At 35.9% G+C, this 19,066-nt stretch overlaps 1 protein-coding gene across 5 annotated transcripts in view; it reads left to right on the top strand.

The window, feature by feature from the left end:
• LOC141447239 (vascular endothelial growth factor receptor 1-like) overlaps positions 1-19,066 on the top strand; it is a 534,132-nt gene that overhangs the window by 426,949 nt on the left and 88,117 nt on the right. The gene's annotated exons all lie outside the window — the stretch shown is intronic.

The raw sequence follows: 19,066 nt of genomic DNA, 5'->3' as shown, positions 1-19,066 counted from the left end.
AAAACTTCGGTTATATGAATGGAAATGAAATTATTCAATAATTCATAGGTACAAGAAGGTTTTTATAACCTTACTTGTTATCCTGACCTCATCAATAATCTCTCTACTTTGTTGAAAAAAGCTTTCTTTTTTTAAAAAAAATTCATATTTTCTATATTTTTATTCATATACAGGGAGTATACGGAGGGTTGGTCGAAACTTCGGGAGATGATTCAGCAGCTCAAATGCAACAAAAAATATTCTATTCACTTTGGCCCGATTCTCAATAGTGTCCAAGATATTTGCATTTTTAACTTTTCCGTCGATATTCCGCGTTTACCACCATAAAAACGGCCATAACTTTTCCATCCTTTATCCTACAACAAATCTGCTTATTCCAAAAGAAAGAGCATTAAATTTCCTATAAATCTGCTCAATTTAGAGCCTCAAAACGTCCTCTTATAACAATGAAATTTGAAAGTTTGTTTCCATGATTAAAGGATTTTTTTTTCTTTGAACCCTGCCATAGTATAGTTATTTATTTAACAAGTGTGAAAAGTAGTACTTTTCCTCACGCGAGGCAGGGTTTGCTCACACGAGCGAGCAAAGCGAGGCGAGTGCAAATTGCCGAGTGTGAGGAAAATACTTTACACTCGAGTTAAATACTATATTTTTTCTGCAACCATTTATTAACTAATAAAATTAAAAATTTCATTTTTACAGTCTACAAAAAGTAATTTATTTATTATAAACATTTATTGTTATATTACAATTATTTACATTACTTACGTATTTACATTACTTATTACATTTTCTGCTGTTTCTTTTATTGATGGAGGAGTGTTTTCTAAACAGGCATCACTAGAATCCATTTTAAATTTCTATAAGGTAACACTATAACCTTTTTAACTGTTATAATTAAAAGTATCTAATTATTTATTAAAGTATTATTTTTATTTCTATATTCCTTTCAATTTTTATTTTATTTTTTAATATTCGTTTTTAATTATTTAAATAAAATAAATTTAAATAAGCTTATTAGAGTTTTACAGAAAATATTTATGTTAATAACAAAACTTCTTATATCAAGGAAGCACAATAAAGTTTTTCCACTCACTTGTGCGGAAAGTGACACTAATGGGGATTTTTCCCCACTAGTGAGGGAAGTTGGGCATTACACAGCTGATTTTAATTGAGTAATGAGAACTTCCCTACATGGTTGCAGAAAAAATTATATTTGTGAATAACATTTCGCAGGGTCTGTAAACAGAAGGTGGTATTGGAAGTTGTTGCGACCTCTTCTGCTATCATAGCGGCTGATGAAGCGGGATGTCGCTTAACAATTCGGTGGATGCTCTCCTTTGTTCTCTCTCACTAAATTTCGATGGTCGTCCAGAATGCGGGTTGTTTTGAAACCGAACCTGTCTTCTTTAAACTTTTTTACAATATTTCTAACTGTACTAAAACTAATATCCAATCTAGTCGCAATTTGTCGGTAGCTAAATCCTTTGGAATTTAATTATTGCATTTTTGAAAACTACAGAATATTCACAGGTTTTATCCATATTATTATGACAAAGAGAAAGCAAGGACTGATTTTTATTGTTACCTTTGTATTGTTATAAATCCTCATGGTTAAAGTATTAAAATAAATACGATCAATATGTTTTTTCTGCACCCATGTAGGGAAGTTCTCATTACTCAATTAAAATCAGCTGTGTAATGCCCAACTTCCCACACTAGTGGGGGGAAATTCCCATTAGTGTCACTTTCCGCACTAGTGTGTGGAAAAACTTTATTGTGCTTCCTTGATATAAGAAGTTTTGTTATTAACATAAATATTTTCTGTAAAACTTTAATAAGCTTATTTAACGTAACTAAATAATTAAAAAACGAATATAAAAAATAAAATAAAAATTGAAAGGAATATAGAAATAAAAATAATATTTTAATAAATAATTAGATATTTTTAATTATAACAGTTAAAAAGGTTATAGTGTTACCTTATAGAAATTTAAAATGGATTCTAGTGATGCCTGTTTAGAAAACACTCCTCAATCAATAAAAGAAACAGCAGAAAATGTAATAAGTAATGTAAATACGTAAGTAATGTAAATAATTGTAATATAACAATAAATGTTTATAATAAATAAATTACTTTTTGTAGACTGTAAAAATGAAATTTTTAATTTTTTTAGTTAATAAATCTAATGGTTGCAGAAAAAATATAATATTTAACTCGAGTGTCAAGTATTTTCCTCACACTCGTGCAATTTGCACTTGCACTCGCCTCGCTTCCCTCGCTCGTGCGTGCAAACCCTGCCTCGCGTAAGGAAAAGTACTACTTTCCACACTTGTTAAATAAATAACTATTGACTGAAGCTAACAGTAAATATTTAAAACTGTGCCAATACTTTTTTGACCTTCGGATTTTACATATTTTTATATACTCTTGATCAGTTTTTAAACTTTACATCTCTAATTGCTACCACGATATTTCATTTATACTCTAGTTTAATAAAATTTGTAAATTTAAATATCCTTCAGTACGTATTATTGACAAAAGAAAAAAATGGTAGTGTGCCAATACTTTTTTGACCCAATGTATGTATATTTATATTATATTATTTACATCCATACGTAGCAAATAAACTTTTGTGATTAGTCTGTTTAAAATAAACAAATAAATAAATGAAAGACGAAATTTCATTCGAATGGTAATTTATACGGCAAAATTAAGACAAGTGATGATTCTTATTAGAGTTAACTAAATATAAAACCTCCTCTGAATAGAAATGTAAGCAAGTGCTTAAAAAAACTTTAATTAAATCCTCATAAGAACCTAACAACAATAACTATACACTTTACACACAATATAAATCTGATAAACGAAGCAAACGAATGATATTCTTAAGCTTTGTCGCCGAGAGAAGTCTAATTATTTTGACATAAAGGCTCTAACACAATGACCTCTACTTAGAGAGGACATTGTGGTTCGATGCTTTTATGTCCCTTATAGAATAACAAAAGCTCCTATAGTACTTTACTAGTAAGCTAATACCACTTCAGAGTCACTGCCATGCCTCTATTTTCTATTGTTTTAGTTAGTTTTCTCGGCACAAAATGAATTAACTACAACTTCATAAAAGGAGATTTTAACTTAATTTAAATACAAACGTATATAGGCTGTAGAGAATATTATATGAGTTGCATTCATATCTGTTGAACGCAGCCTTAAATCAACATCCGTGTTTCAATTTAAACAATGTTACATAGTAAAAAAAATATAAATATAAATATTTATTATTGGAAAAAAGGTAAGTAGAATAATTGTACCATGAATATTACTGTGGCCCGTTAAACTTGCAGCCGTTGGTCTTGAATTATTAAAAATATTATTCAATTATTTTGTATTGAAAATGGTAAAACTTGTAAATCCATCCTTTCGCCAAATATAATCTGCTTTAAACACTCTGATTTATTCTTTTTCAAATATTATAATTTTATTTTATTTGTATTGTTCACTTTGGTAAATAATACCTGTAGAAGGGTAGACGTACGATGTTAAGACTACGAAGTATTTCTCTCAGAAAGAAGAACATTAGAACTAAAATTATTAGTTCTTATTTATTAATTCACTTATTGCGTAGCATAGATGTTTGGTAATATACTTTTACTACTTAACTTATTTTGAATTGTCATAACTATATTTTTACATTTGTTGTAACAGTTTGATAGAAAACCAACAGAGTGCATTGTAAGCGCGGTAACACTCATTTTTAGAATTAAATCTACTACAATCAACTCTTTTTAACCGCTTTTGGTGGACTTAAACATGTGTTTAAGCATTTAAAAACAAAACAAAAAAATACTAGTCACTGTAGATATTTTTAATGTTTCAAAATGAAGCGACCGAGAAGAGTTTATTTCTCCTATGATAAAAATTTATAACTGCAACCGAATGGTTGTGCATTTAGGTTGACAAATGGGACGAACTTAGGGTGATCATGTTTTTAACTAGATGGTAGAACTTGAAAATTTGGTTTAAATATTATAGTTATCTATAACCTCTAGAACTCAATTTTTAAACAAAATGCTTTAAATAAATGTGTTTATAACATGAACTAATAGTAATCTTAGTATTGTAAGAATTGTTGGTACCATTATCAAAAATAAATAGCTCTGAAACTTAAGTCTGTAAATTCGCACGTTAAGCTATTTTATTCAATTGGAGATTCAAACAATGTTTTTAAAATATTTTACTTGGGCTTTACCTTGACAGAAGACTTACATGGAATCCTCATACGCGACTTAAGATAAAAGAACTCAACAGACGCTTCCGACAACTGAAAAGACTACTCGACTACAGATCAAAATCTCACTCTGGACAACAAAAGACTTATATGTATATGTATGTATATTAAAGCCAGTCTGGGCTTATGGCATCGAACTGTGGAGGTTCAACCAAACGCTCAAATCTGCAAAGGATCCAGTCCTTGCTGTCTAAAATTCTTCGCTCTATAGTAAACGCTCCTTTCTACGAGTCACCAATCAAACCATTCACACAGACCTGAACATTCTTTTCGTGTAACACAAGTGGCTGAAACACGTCACAGAAAATTCCATCTTAGCGTTTAATCTCATCACAATCCCACTTGTACAACATCTATCTTCCAGGAACATTTCCAGACAACACTTTCTATACGTCTTAAAAGACAGTGTGGCCTCGCGATCTCCTCTCTGATGAAGAGTCAGTAGAATGTAGAATGTTATTGGAGTGTTACCGCTGGGTATCTTCTCCACTCTGATATGTGTGATATGTTGCTTATTGTTACCATTGTTGCTTATAACGCAATGAATATTTGATAGCTAATAGAACCAAACGTTATTTGGGGCACGGCACTTTTACGAGGGTCGTTTGAAAAGTCCGTGCAAAAATAAAAACTACTTAATTCTTTGGGGTAAACCTTTTTTATTTTTCAACATAGTCTCCTTTTAGGCTTATACACTTCGTCCAACGCTGCTCTAGTTTATTGATCCCTTCCGAATAATAGGATTTGTCCAAGTCTGAAAAATAGCCATTCGTTTCTGCAATCACCTCCTCGTTTGAATAAAATCTTTTTCCCGCCAGCCATTTCTTCATATTGGGGAACAAATAGTAGTCCGAGGGAGCCAAGTCTGGAGAATAGGGGGGGGATGTGAAACGAGTTGGAACCCTATTTCCATTAATTTTGCGACCACAACTGCTGAGGTGTGAGCTGGTGCGTTGTCGTGATGGAAAAGGACTTTTTTGTGGGCCAATCGTGGGCGTTTTTCTTGCAGCTCGGTTTTCAAACGGTCCAATAACGATGAATAATATGCACCTGTAATAGTTTTACCCTTTTCCAGATAGTCGATGAGGATTATTCCTTGCGAATCCCAAAAGACAGTCGCCATAATCTTTCCGGCCGAAGGAACGGTCTTCGCCTTTTTTGGCGCAGATTCCCCCCATGGTAACCCATTGTTTAGATTGTTCTTTGGTCTCAGGAGTGTAGTGATGTATCCATGTTTCATCCACAGTGACGAAACGACGCTTAAAGTCCTGCGGATTCTTCTGGAACAGCTGCAAACCGTCCTTACACGATTTCGTTTTTGGTCAAGCGTGAGCAATCGCGGCACCCATCTTGCGGATAGCTTTGTCATGGTCCAAATGTTGATGCAAAATATTATTTACCCGTTCATTCGAGATGCCCACAGCACTAGCAATCTCACGCACCTTCACTCTTCTGTCATCCATCACCATATCATGGATTTTATCAATGATTTCTGGAGTAATAACCTCGAACAGGGCGTCCAGAACGTTCAGCGTCACTTGTGCCCATATGGCCACTCCGAAAATTTTGAAACCACTTATAAACTGTTCTAATCGAAGGTGCAGAGTCACCATAATGTTTATCAAGCTTCTCTTTAGTCTCCTGAGGCGTTTTGCCTTTCATAAAGTAGTGGTTAATCAACACCCGAAATTCTTTTTCGTCCATTTTTTGAAAAATCACTCGACTTCCTCGATTCAAACGAATGCCAAACACTAAGAAATAGACCGATCTGGCTGAAACTTGGTGTGTGTTCTTCCAAGAGATGCTACTAACTAAACATAACCTCGATACGCGCCAGTGGTGCTATCTCTCTGACTTTGCACGGACTTTTCAAACGACCCTCTTAAGTTAGGTTACCGAAGCATATTTAAATATTAAGTTTATCTTTGAGAAATTACCGTAGTATCATTTTGTTTCTAATATTTAGAAAATAGCCTTACAAATTCACTTAAAAATTTTAGCAGGAGTATTTTTTTTTTTGTTTACACTCGCGAGTAATTTCTTTAATCAACTCGGCGTTCCTAAAGTAAACTTAATCATCTTATTATTTATGATGACGTCGCTTCTGAATACCCTTCTGATTACTGGAAAACAAGAGGTAGATGAATTCCCCAGACTTGGAGAAACATATTTGTACAGTAAAAGTTTCATTTTCTTTTTGTTTCAGTAATATATTATTACTCAAGGGACCTTACCATGTGGGTATCTTTTTTAAACAATATTAAATACAAAATTAAATATTGATTGTCTGATATTTCTTAAATTAATTTTAATATTGATGATGTTCTTTTCTCACAAAAATTATAAACTAATTATTTATGTTTAAATATAAACTTAAAGGAAGATAAATTTATTTAGTATTTATTATCATCTTTCTAGATTACTCTGGTCTCTCTTCAAAACGCATAAATCTTTCGCCTTTTACTAGAAAAAAAAAGAAAATATTTACAAACTAATGATCTAGAAAAATAGGAATCAATTTTTTGGACAAAGGCATAAACAAAAAATTTCTATTCCGAGTTGTTTGTTGCCAAAGCGTTAATAATAATAATAACACCTGAATGAAAGAGAGAGACGATATGAAACATGAACTTTATAAAAATAGAAGCTGGACAAACTACTACAGCGTCGAAGGAATGGACGCTACAAAGGGAAATAATTCACAGCAGTCAAAGAAGAAGAGGAAAAGAAAAAGAAACCATGGTCTGAATAGAACAGTGATATTGCTTGTACTTGAAATCTTGGGTGGAAAAAACCATGTAGTAGAAAATAGGAAAGGCCTTTAATAAAATAAGCCTACAGAAGAAGCTCCACTAGTAAAGGGAGACGTAGAAGGATTTGGTTGCAACAGATGAGATTATGTGCATAGCCTTTGTACTAAAAGAGCTGTTCATTTACTCGTGAGATGTTTAAATTGAATTAATAGACTTACATTTTCACTGTTTAAATCGCTTTCTTTTGATGTCCCATTAATTTCGTTTTACGCTTTTTTTTGCTTCGCTGAATTTTGTCCAGAGAACTTTTTATTTTACAATTATATTTTGTTTAAATTAAGTTAGTCAATATCAGTCTGTAATTCAAGAGCCTGTTCAGTCAATACTGTTTATACTTCAATTAGGTGTTTAACCTAACCTTTTTGAACCTTTCTGAACGGTGAAAAGAAATGGTTTCCCGTGAGTAGGAAATCTACGAGTCACTTCGTGGACTCGTATCAGAATTTTTTAAAGGAATTATTTGAGGAGTTTGCGTGGAAAATTTTTGGAACCATATCCTACGAGAAGGTTACAGATAAATAACCTGAACACAATAGGTGAATTTCTGCACAAATCGATTTAAAAATCTTCTACAAATCGATTTAGCGCTGAGGATAAGATAAGATAAGATTGGAAACGGGACGGGACCCATGCCCCACGGCACCGCAGCCGCTAGAGGCTTATTGTGCCTTCCTCTTTTGAATCTAGTAGTTGAAACCTCCCCTTCTAAAAAGGTTCAGGACTTTCCCTACCAGTTTCTGCGCTACAATCTCCTTTGGTCTCAACGTTCCAAAGGTTTCATAGCGCAATCGAACCGCAGGTGAGAGGCCGTTTCCTCCTCTTCCTGGCACAGTCTGCACAATGGTTCCGTGCTAATAAGCCCCCACCTTGCGCAGATGCTTCTTGAACCTACCGTGCCCCGTGAATAGGCCTGTGATCAGAGTAATCTGATTCCAACCCAAACACAGGGTCTCTTTGGCTCTTTGCTTACACAGCCAACGCACAATAGTCTTGCTGTGTTTAACACCAGGACACATCACCCAGCTCTTTTCGTGCTCCCTCCAAATTCAATCTCTAAGAGCCGCACGAGTCGAACCCTTGGTAATCCCCAGGACAGGCTCCGGGCCAATGAAAGGAGTGTTAACTCCATTCCTGGCCAGTTGATCAGCTATCTCATTCCCCTTAATCCCCACATGACCCGGCACCCATTCCAGCCGAACTTTATTGTGTCGAGCCAGTAGTTCTAGGGCCTTTCTGCATTCCCAGACCAGGGAAGAGGTAATTCTGAAGGAAACAATGGCTTTCAGCGCAGCCTGGCTGTCCGAAAAGATGCAGATCTCTCTATTTCTAAGATCCATTAGCAACGAGTATAGTTTGCTAAATACAATAGCTTCGTTTGCGGTCATTCTTGATCTCCTGTTTCTCTAATTCGTGCAGGTGTTTCCAAGAGAGTATCCTCATGTCAAATAAACCACCGATGACCAGGTGATCCTCTCCGCTCATACAAGACTCGATCCATGCTTATCGCATTTAGAATCACTTGAGACTTGGTTAAAGAAATGGAGACTTTAAATAAATGAAAGCAAATGTAATTACGTACATTACATTCTCCCTAAGGCGAACTATTCTTCCACCCGTTTACCTAAATCTCACTCCTCTTTCTACAACAGATTGTGGTTAGTACCTAGGACTCTTCATGGACCAAACGCCTAACCTGGCAATCCACATACTTGACTTAAACGGAAAGAACTAAACAAGACGATTCAAACTTCTATCTAGACTTCTTGACAAACGATCGAATCTTTTATTAAACAACAAACGACTTGCACAATGATTCTCAAATCTGTCTGGACATGCTGAATGGAATTTTGGGACTCAGCCAAAGCTTCCAATATCTACAGAATCCAATCTTTCCAATCCAAAAAATACTCCGTAGAATCACTAATGCTCCTTACTTTGTTTCCAACTCCTACCTAGCACCGAGATCTCCTTGTTCTCCCTAATGTTTCTGAAGCTACAAGATCCCGCACATCCTAATCCTCTAGTTTCCCTAACTACATTACCAGGAAATCCTCCATAAGACGATTGAAACGCCGGTGGCCACGTGATCTTCTTAATCAAGTAAGTGCCAGTGCATAGATAATGGAATGTTCTTCTTTCGCAGTTTCACCATTGGACGAATTCTCCCCTCATGCTACTCATGCATTCATACTACGAGGTGTGGCTATTAAATAACGAGACTATTGCTATAAAACATTTTATTTTAAATTTATACATATTTAGTCATTATTACCTTCAATATACACTCCTCCCCTATCCCAACAACGCTCCATGCGAATTTACCATTGTTCAAAACAGTGCTGGAAGTCTTTTTCTGTGAGCGACGCGTGCCGCTTTTTCTGTCACAGCTTCAACGGACTGAAATCGTGTTCCTTTTAATGCAGATTTGACTTTAGGGAACAGATCTAAAGTCACATGGAGCCAGGTCAGGCTAATAAGGCGGATGACCCTAAAACTGGGATGTTGTACTTAGCTAGAAACGTCTTGACAGACAATACAGTGTGAGCCGGCGCGCTTGTCTTGATGGAGAACCCCGTGACTTGTTCTTGCACAAATCGGGTCGTTTTTTTCCTTACTCTTTCACGGAGTTGAGCAAGCACCTCACCGGTAGTAATGTTGATTAATTATAATCGATATTATAATCGTATATATATCATATTGTATCAGTTTCACTTATTGCAGAAATCTACTGCAGTTGTTAAAATAAATAAAGTTTAAAATTGACAAAAAAAAGGCAGTTCTAGGTAGTTAGTTGGATTAAGATTCCCTCTAAATTGTTAGCGCATTAGTTTCAAAACTAATCGTGCCAGTGTTCGTTCTAGTTTTTTCTTTTTAGTTAGCAATAAGAAAAGTTTACTGAAAATGTACGGCCATTTTAAGTATAGCGAGGAAAAGTTTAAAAAAAAAGGTGAAAAAAAAAAACAACCTTGCTCTAAAAAATTAAATAAAATATGGCGCTTTTATGGATGACCTGACAAGAACATTTTTAAGGAGAAATATATCTTTCATGCTTTTACTTAATAATAATGATAACCTACTTCTTAGGCAGTTAATCAATACAATTTTAAAATAAATTTAGTAAATTATTATATCGTTGAAACTATCTACAAAATAGTAATAATATAAAGCAAAACTCCTTGTTTGTATAACACAAATCTTTTGTCTATTTTGTTTTATTAATGTTCTGCCGCGAGTATTATGCATGGTTTTTGTTGACTGTATTATGATATATGAGTAATGAATGTTTGCTTGGTTTTGGAATGAAGCAGCAGTTTGTATGGTTAAGTGAAGCGAAACTTTACAGGGCTCTCTTGTCCTTTATATAATAAACTCCTAGAATCAAGTCAACGGTACAGAGGCCCTCTACACCCACTTTTGATAAAGCATCCCCAAACTGACAGCCCTATTTAACTTAAAAGCCACAACAACACTAAATTGCCCACTTTAATACAAACTATTCATACAACTTTACTAACAAACACAAACGTACAACATAGTTCTAACTACGTAAGATATATTAAACCCTACGATTTAAATCATTAGCTATCCGCACACATATAAATCGTATTAATACAATCTACTAAACTTCTGTCGGTTGTTCTCTTTTACCTCAGATAGCTTATTATAAATCATTGTTTTATCTTTCTTCTACAATTTGGCATCCAAATATTTATTTTTTTCACACAAACGAATTTTTATAGTAATTCTTAAATTTCTTAGAAGTACTTGCCCACTTTTAACTTTTTTCAAAATCGGTACAACTTAACTCTTGAAACGATACTGATATCCTTCGTCTTTGACGATGATACTGATATCCTTCGTCTTTGACGATGATACTGATATCCTTCGTCTTTGACGATGATACTGATATCCTACGTCTTTGACGATGATACTGATATCCTACGTCTTTAACGATGATAATGATATCCTTCGTCTTTGACGATGTTACTGATATCCTTTCTTCTCATTCTAAACCTTCTTGGCTTCTAGACACCTTTAAGGACATCTCTCCTCTACAGAAAAGTGTTGCCAAAAATTAAAGATGAGGGTAAATTACTTTTAAACATCGACACTCTACTTGTTCTGGTGTTAAATTCAATAATAATGTTGTTTCCTATTTCTGGATACTTTATCTTGGGTTACATGTGGACAAACGACTAACTTGGAATCCTCGTACTAGGCTAGAAAGAATGGAGACCTACAGACGATTTCGCATACTATCAAGACCATTCAAAAAGCGATCTATTTACTAACTTACTCTAGGGCTATAATGGTTCCTGAAGGACTCCGAGCCTCAGCCACCAGAGCTCTCCACCTATCTCTGTCCCTTGCCGACGTCTTCCATCTCTGCCGACCAAGGGCCACCAAATCGTCTTACACGTGTCTCCAACGCTTTCCTGAGACCTCACGTCTCCTCCATCTGGTTCAAATGTCATTACAGTCAACCAGACTTTCTTGTGGCTACCATATCTGGCTCACCCGACTTCTCGGTTGGTCCTCACTTTATAACCATCTTGCGTCCTTACAGATCCAAAAATCCTTCTTAATACTTTCCTTTACCACCTGCACACACCTTTGTTCGTCCGCTTTGGTTAATACCCATGCTTCCGAACCGTAGGTAACGATTGGCCGCAGTATCTTCTGGTAGTTTCTTATCTTTAAAGCGATCTAAGCTTACGTAAAAAAAAAAAAAACCTTGCTACCACCTTTGTGGTCTCAGTATAGAGCTCCTCTTACCATTTCAATATTTACCGAGAATCCAGGCGCCACGGTAGCCGAGAGGTTAGAGGCGAGATCTGCAAAGCTAATATGCATTGTGGTACTGGGTTCGATTCCCCGGTCTTAGGCCTTGGATTTTATTTAATAGTTAATAAAAAGAAATTTACAGTACAGTATGTTTGCTAGTCGCCTCCGTCCACGGCACCTAATTGGTAGTTGGACGTTAAGCCCCGCCTGGAAAAAATAGGCGATTACTTTACTTTTTACCGAGAATCCTATCCTTATAATCAAAAATCCTTTGAAAAATCACCGATGCTGATACAGAAATTATTAATTTGAGTACACAGTGGCGAAGTAAAGGGTTGCCTCTCAGTCCAGAAATAAAAGGGCTTGTCCTTCCAAAGAATACTCAGCAATTAGCACACTGAAGGTTAATGCTTCATGGAAGTATTCCATTACATTTGAAACTGTATTAATCCAGAGTATTGATTACAGTCCTTGAGTGTCGCTTAACTAGAAGTGCTAATCCAATTAGTGCTAATCATTAGGAATATGTAATATACCTAGCTTATTAAAGTGACAATCCAAAGCCAGCATATCAGCTTTTCAAGTCCATTTTGTGTAATGGATCTCCTGCAGTACTCGTCACCTACCCTAAAGACCGAATCTTGGTGAATTCACCTGCGTTCAGTAAATGTGATAATATTTTTCATTTTTTCTTGTCAAAAATCAAAACAATTGGTATCTTAGCTTCAGGGAGATTTATAACTAAGGAACGGATTTTTATGTATTTAAAAATGCCAAATATTTAATTAAAATATGCATTTATTTTCGTCAATTATGTGGAAAATATGTGATTTTCTTAAAATATTTTCTGGAATATTTAAGTAAAATGGACATTTTTTTTTATGAAAATGGATTTTTTTTGGGGGGGGAGGGCAAGTTATAATTATTTATACAAGAAAAGAATATTTTTACAATTATAAATAAGTTTGTGGAAAGGGATATCTGCTCTAACCAAAGCCCGACACAGATCTGTACTCAGAGTAGACTTATTTGATGATGGAGATGTAAGGAAGGCTTGAAAGGACGTCCTCTCTTTCTTTCTGTTTTTATTCTCTATGTGCGATCCGGTGGCAATATGTTGGGTGACTTGGAAACGTTGAGAGCAAGAAACGCGCTTGTCACAAGCTGTGCAGTCAGTCTCCATCACTTCGAAAAAGTTCTGCTGGAAACTCGCGAAGATATTTAGCAACCAGTTGTTTGTTTGAGGCCGATGTTCGTGGCATTTCACCCAAAAATGAATACACTAAGTGACCGAACGAAATGAATTGGACACTTCAACGAACGAGCTGAAAGAGCAGACAACTTCAAAGAACTAACAAGTGCCCGTCACTGTTTAGCAGCATTCTGTGTAAATTACAATAACCATTGTACGCACTGTGATTCACAGCCCTACAGTCTGTGGTTCACATTTCCTGTCAACCACCTCCCAATTATGAAAATATGCCCAAAATGAAAAATATGAAAAAATATGTACATATTTTGATTAAATATGTAGAAATATTTATTTATTTTAATCAAATATGTATAAATATGCGATAACATCCAAATATGTGGAAATATGTGAAATAAAAGTAGACTCAAACGGCTTAAAAAGTGTCAGTATGAATACTTCAAGTTGAAAAACGTCTGTAAATTGCCTTGAAAAAAATATGTAAATACATACGAATCCGTTCCCTATTTATAACCTATCTCGCAGCGAAAACATTAGACAATTAAAATGTGCAAGGGAATCGGAGAATCTAGGGCTAACCGCTAAAGTTGCATATAATTAATGAATTTAACAGGGACAATTTTCGTTCTAAGAAAACGTTTTAGAACCATTTAACCATTTTGAGTGCAATGAATTCCATAAAAAAAGTCGAATTGAGCATCAACAACAAGTAGTGCTATCTATTGAGAGATTTTGTTAGTTAACTTTCTAGGCTAAAACAAAATGTAAATATTGAACTGTTTATTAGAGCATTTTTGTTTTTGGGTTAGTGTTTAATAGATGCAAATACCTTTTTTTTAAAAAAACTTTAATTTCAGCTGACCTCAAAACGTAAATTTTCTTGTTAAAATTGGAAATAGAAAATATGACACAATCACAGTACCTCCACCTTGATTATACAACCAAGTAAAAAGGACATTTGGAAGGTAATTTTTTTAAAAATAAATGTCTAGTAAAAAGAATTCCACCTCTTATGTTAAAGGGAAACATTTTTAGTAAATATTTTGCTGACAATTACGAGGTGTGGCTATTAAATAGCAAGACTATTGCTTTAAAACATTTTATTTTAAATTTATACATATTTAGTTATTATCACCTTCAATATACACCCCTCCCCTATCTCTACAACGCTCCATGCGAATTTACCATTGTTCGAAACCGTGCTGGAAGTCTTTTTCTGTGAGCTCCTGCATGACACGTGCCGCTTTTTCTTTCACAGCTTCAACGGACTGAAATCGTGTTCCATTTTAATGCAGATTTGACTTTGAGGAACAGATCTAAAGTCATATAGGGGCCAGGTCAGGCGAGAAAGGCGGATGGCCTAAAACTGGGATGTTGTACTTGGCTAGAAACGTCCTTGACAGACAATGCAGTGTGAGCTGGAGCGTTGTCTTGATGGAGAACCCCGTGACTTGTTTTTCCACAAATCGGGGCGTTCACGGAGTTGAGCAAGCACCTCACCGGTAGTAATGTTGATTAATTATAATCGATATTTTCATCCGTTTTTGACGTGGAAGGGTGACCCGGGGCGGTCATCATCACCGACGTCTTCTCGGCCATCTTGAAAACGCTTGAACCACTCAAAAAACTCGCGCACGTGATAAACATATATCACCTTAAACTTCTTTTAATAAAAGGTAAGTTTCAGTAGCGGTTTTACCAAGTTTTGATGTGAAATTTCACGACAATTTGTTGCTCTACTACATGTGTAGTAATCATGTTTTCGGCAAAACGAAACTAACACCACTTACACAAACGACGGTTCCGGTCAGACAGATTTCTGTACAAACACGTGAGACGTGGCTATCGAAAGAGAAGGCTTTAAGCTGCACAGCTGACCGAAAGTTAGGATTTGACGCATGCCTAGTTCTTCTGTAGCAGCATCAGTCTCGTTATTTAATAGCCACACCTCGTGAAAATGTTCTGAAGGAACTAAAATTATAGTTGGTTGTCGGTTGGAATTAAGAGAACGTTGAAGAACTGAAATATTGGCACAAATGTGAGACTTACTTTTCTAACATCGCCAAATTCCGAGAAAAAAACGTGATTGATTAAAAATTATCCACAGAATTAGAAGCGGAAGAGGAAACAGTCTTTTATCTACAAAAATTACACATATAAAATAAATATATATTCCTTACTTAGTTAAAAACAGAAAATAATGCTATTGAAACTAAAATGAAAGAAAAAATGAATACAAACTCAAGGCCAGAGGAGTCTAAAAGAATATAGAAGAATATCTAGTGCAAATGATGTTTTACACTTGGATAACCGAAAAAAATTGAAAAAATAACTTATTTTGTTAACTCAGTTTTATAAAGATAAGTAGCAGTAGGAAATCAAGGCCAGTCTTTCCCATGGATTAACTAAATCGTAAACTCACCTGACAAAAATGTTGATATAAAGAGAGATAAAGCACCGGAAGTATATCCGGCCCGGAGGACCATAATGTAGGCGCGCGAAGACGCCTACACCCAGAAGCGGAAAACGCGATAGTTTTAGAGAGGGTTAATCTCTAGTGCCCTTAGTGCGTAAGCCCCACCACCTCGACAAGGTTGGACACCAAGTGGGGTCAAGGCCTGAAGGGCCAGGGCCATAAAGAGGGCAAACAAAAGACACCGAGATAACCCTGCAGATGTAGATGGAGAAGAACTGATGCTGAAGAGAAGTGTGATGTAAAGGATACAGGAAGGCGGTTGTTGCACCTTGTTCTTGCCGATGACGAGATGCACTGTAGCCTGAAAGAAGAGAAGTGAAAACACTATGAAGGTTACAAGAAGCGAGGCTACAGAAGTTTGGCGGGAACCAAAACGCGGGAAAAGCATGGCGCGAAAATTTAAAAGGATGGGGGCGCCGCGAAAAGATGAGTTCGACTGAACATCCCGCCCGCCCTGAAGACTCAGCTTCAGCAATACGCGTAGAGTGGGCGGGGGGCGTAGGCGAAGCATAAATGGGGACAGAGTACGACTGTTAAGCACCACTGATTGGGTCGTCTTCCTTGAAATACAAGTTACTCCCCCTTAAGAATAATAAGCGTAAAAGATGGGAAGAAAAGGCAAGAGAAGTATTCAATCAACCGCGCGACCTGAGATAAAGCACCGGAAGTATATCCGGCCCGGAGGACCAGATGTTCAGTCGAACTCATCTTTTCGCGGCGCCCCCATCCTTTTAAATTTTTGCGCCATGCTTTTCCCGCGTTTTGGTTCCCGCCAAACTTCTGTAGCCTCGCATCTTGTAACCTTCATAGTGTTTTCACTTCTCTTCTTTCAGGCTACAGTGCATCTCGTCATCGGCAAGAAGAAGGAGCAACAACCGCCTTCCTGTATCCTTTACATCACACTTCTCTTCAGCATCAGTTCTTCTCCATCTACATCTGCAGGGTTATCTCGGTGTCTTTTGTTTGCCCTCTTTATGGCCCTGGCCCTTCAGGCCTTGACCCCACTTGGTGTCCAACCTTGTCGAGGTGGTGGGGCTTACGCACTAAGGGCACTAGAGATTAACCCTCTCTAAAACTATCGCGTTTTCCGCTTCTGGGTGTAGGCGTGTTCGCGCGCCTACAAATGTTCTTTTAAAAAATACGAAATACGAAATTATGACAAAACAGGGCAGTTAACTTCTGGATCTTTCTTCATTTTTATTGCATATACAGTTGCTGTTTAAATTTAAATAAAAGTATTATTAATTCAATTTAACTATAATAATATATCACTTTAATTATGCATATTATACAAAGGATATCCGTCGTCAAGGTAATTTTTCTCATTAATTTAGGATTGGAGGCGCTGGAACAAATTCTGGAACAAAAACACTGTTGTCAGAATTTTATCGTCAGAGTTAATTTGGATAACTTTTTAGTGTCGTTTATACAAAAAAGACGATGATAAATTATTATACCTAGATAGTATAATAAAATGAGAACTCAGATCATTAGTTTATGCAAAGAATATTTAGTTAGTTGATATTCCTTAAAAGAGAGTTATACTATTACAAGGAGATTTAATGCGTTCTAGTTAGTATGGGGTCCTTTGTCTTGTTCTTAGATGTCAGAATGTACCGCCTTTCTGTTAACATTCTGTCTTCTGTTCCACTAATAGCCCACTATCCCAGTCTTATTGTATAGCACAAAATGGCCAACTCTGCCCTTGCTATCCCTTTATCTTGTTCACCCTGCTGGCCACCAACGTTGGAATTAGGGATTTCTTTTTCCTCCTTTAAAAGAATTCAGTTGTAAATCCTTGTTTCCAACATTGCTTACACTTCTCCCAAATACATTACTACGTGTTACGTGAACTTCTTAGAAAGGTTATTTTTTTATTATTTAATGAGACACTTGTTAAGATAATTTCCCTGATGACCTTGTATTCTTTCTCATACACATATTAAAACGGAAGTACTGTTAGCGAATCAGATTAATCAATGTTAAAAAAATCATGGCAAACTGTTTTGTGGGGGTGTTTAAATAAATACAATAACTGGTAAAATAAAACTTTAAAGGCGCCGGAAAAAAGAATTCTTTTCCAGTTCTGCTTTTGAGTGCCTCTCTTTGATTGTAAAATGTATTCCAAATAATATATATTTTAAGAAAATAAAATCTTTCCAAAAGTAAGCTCACAATAAAGGACAAATGAATGAATTGCATCGAACAAATATCCAAGCAATTATCGATTTATAAAGTGAATCTACAAATTAAAAAACGGGTGAAATTTGAAGACATGAATTTTACCTTTTATTTTCGAAATAAGGCGTACCCTGTTTGTTTAATCCAGCCCTGACCTTAATATTAGCTTACAGAAACAGAGAAAGTGGAAATCTGGTCAAACTAGAAGACAATTCCGTGTTTTTCCATTGTTTCTTAAAATTTATTTCCCAAATGTGGTCTACCCTGTTTGTTTAATCCAGCAATGGCCTTAATACTAGCTTACAGAAACAGAGAAATTGGAAATCTGGTCGAACATAAAGACAATTCCGTGTTTTTCCATTGTTTCTGCCTTCTGTTTCCCAAATGAGGGCATCCCTGTTTGTTTAATCCAGCCCTGGCCTTAATACTAGCTTACAGAAAGTGAGAAAGTGGAAATCTGGTCAAACTAGAAGACAATTCCGTGTTTTTCCATTGTTTCTTAAAATTTATTTCCCAAATGTGGTCTACCCTGTTTGTTTAATCCAGCAATGGCCTTAATACTAGCTTACAGAAACAGAGAAAGTGGAAATCTGCTCGAACTAGAAGACAATTCCGTGTTTTTCCATTGTTTTTCACCGTTTATTTCCCAAATGAGGGCAACCAGGTTTGTTTAATCCAGCTCTGTTCTTAATTCTAGCTCACAGAAAGTGAGAAAGTGGAAATCTGGACGAACATAAAGACAATTCCGTGTTTTTCCATTGTTTCTGCCTTCTGTTTCCCAAATGAGGGCATCCCTGTTTGTTTAATCCAGCCCTGGCCTTAATACTAGCTTACAGGAACAGAGAAAGTGGAAATCTGGACGAACTAGAAGACAATTCCGTGTTTTTCCATTGTTTCTTACCTTCTGTTTCCCAAATGAGGGCATCCCTGTTTGTTTAATCCAGCCCTGGCCTTAATACTAGCTTACAGGAACAGAGAAAGTGGAAATCTGGACGAACTAGAAGACAATTCCGTGTTTTTCCATTGTTTCTTACCTTCTGTTTCCCAAATGAGGGCATCCCTGTTTATTTAATCCAGCTCTGACCTTAATTCTAGCACACAGAAAGTGAGAAAGTGGAAATCTGGACGAACATAAAGACAATTCCATGTTTTTCCATTGTTTCTTACCTTCTGTTTCCCAAATGAGGGCAACCTTTTTTGTTTAATCCAGCCCTGGCCTTAATACTAGCTTACAGAAACAGAAAAAGTGGAAATCTGCTCGAACTAGAAGACAATTCCGTGTTTTTCCATTGTTTTTCACCGTTTATTT

Source organism: Rhodnius prolixus, unplaced genomic scaffold, assembly GCF_049639745.1.
Source record: "Rhodnius prolixus isolate KJV_2025 unplaced genomic scaffold, Rpr scaffold_7, whole genome shotgun sequence".
Lineage (NCBI taxonomy): Eukaryota > Metazoa > Arthropoda > Insecta > Hemiptera > Reduviidae > Rhodnius > Rhodnius prolixus.
Note: the sequence above shows the minus strand (reverse complement) of the source record. Positions and strands in the feature narration are given on the sequence as shown.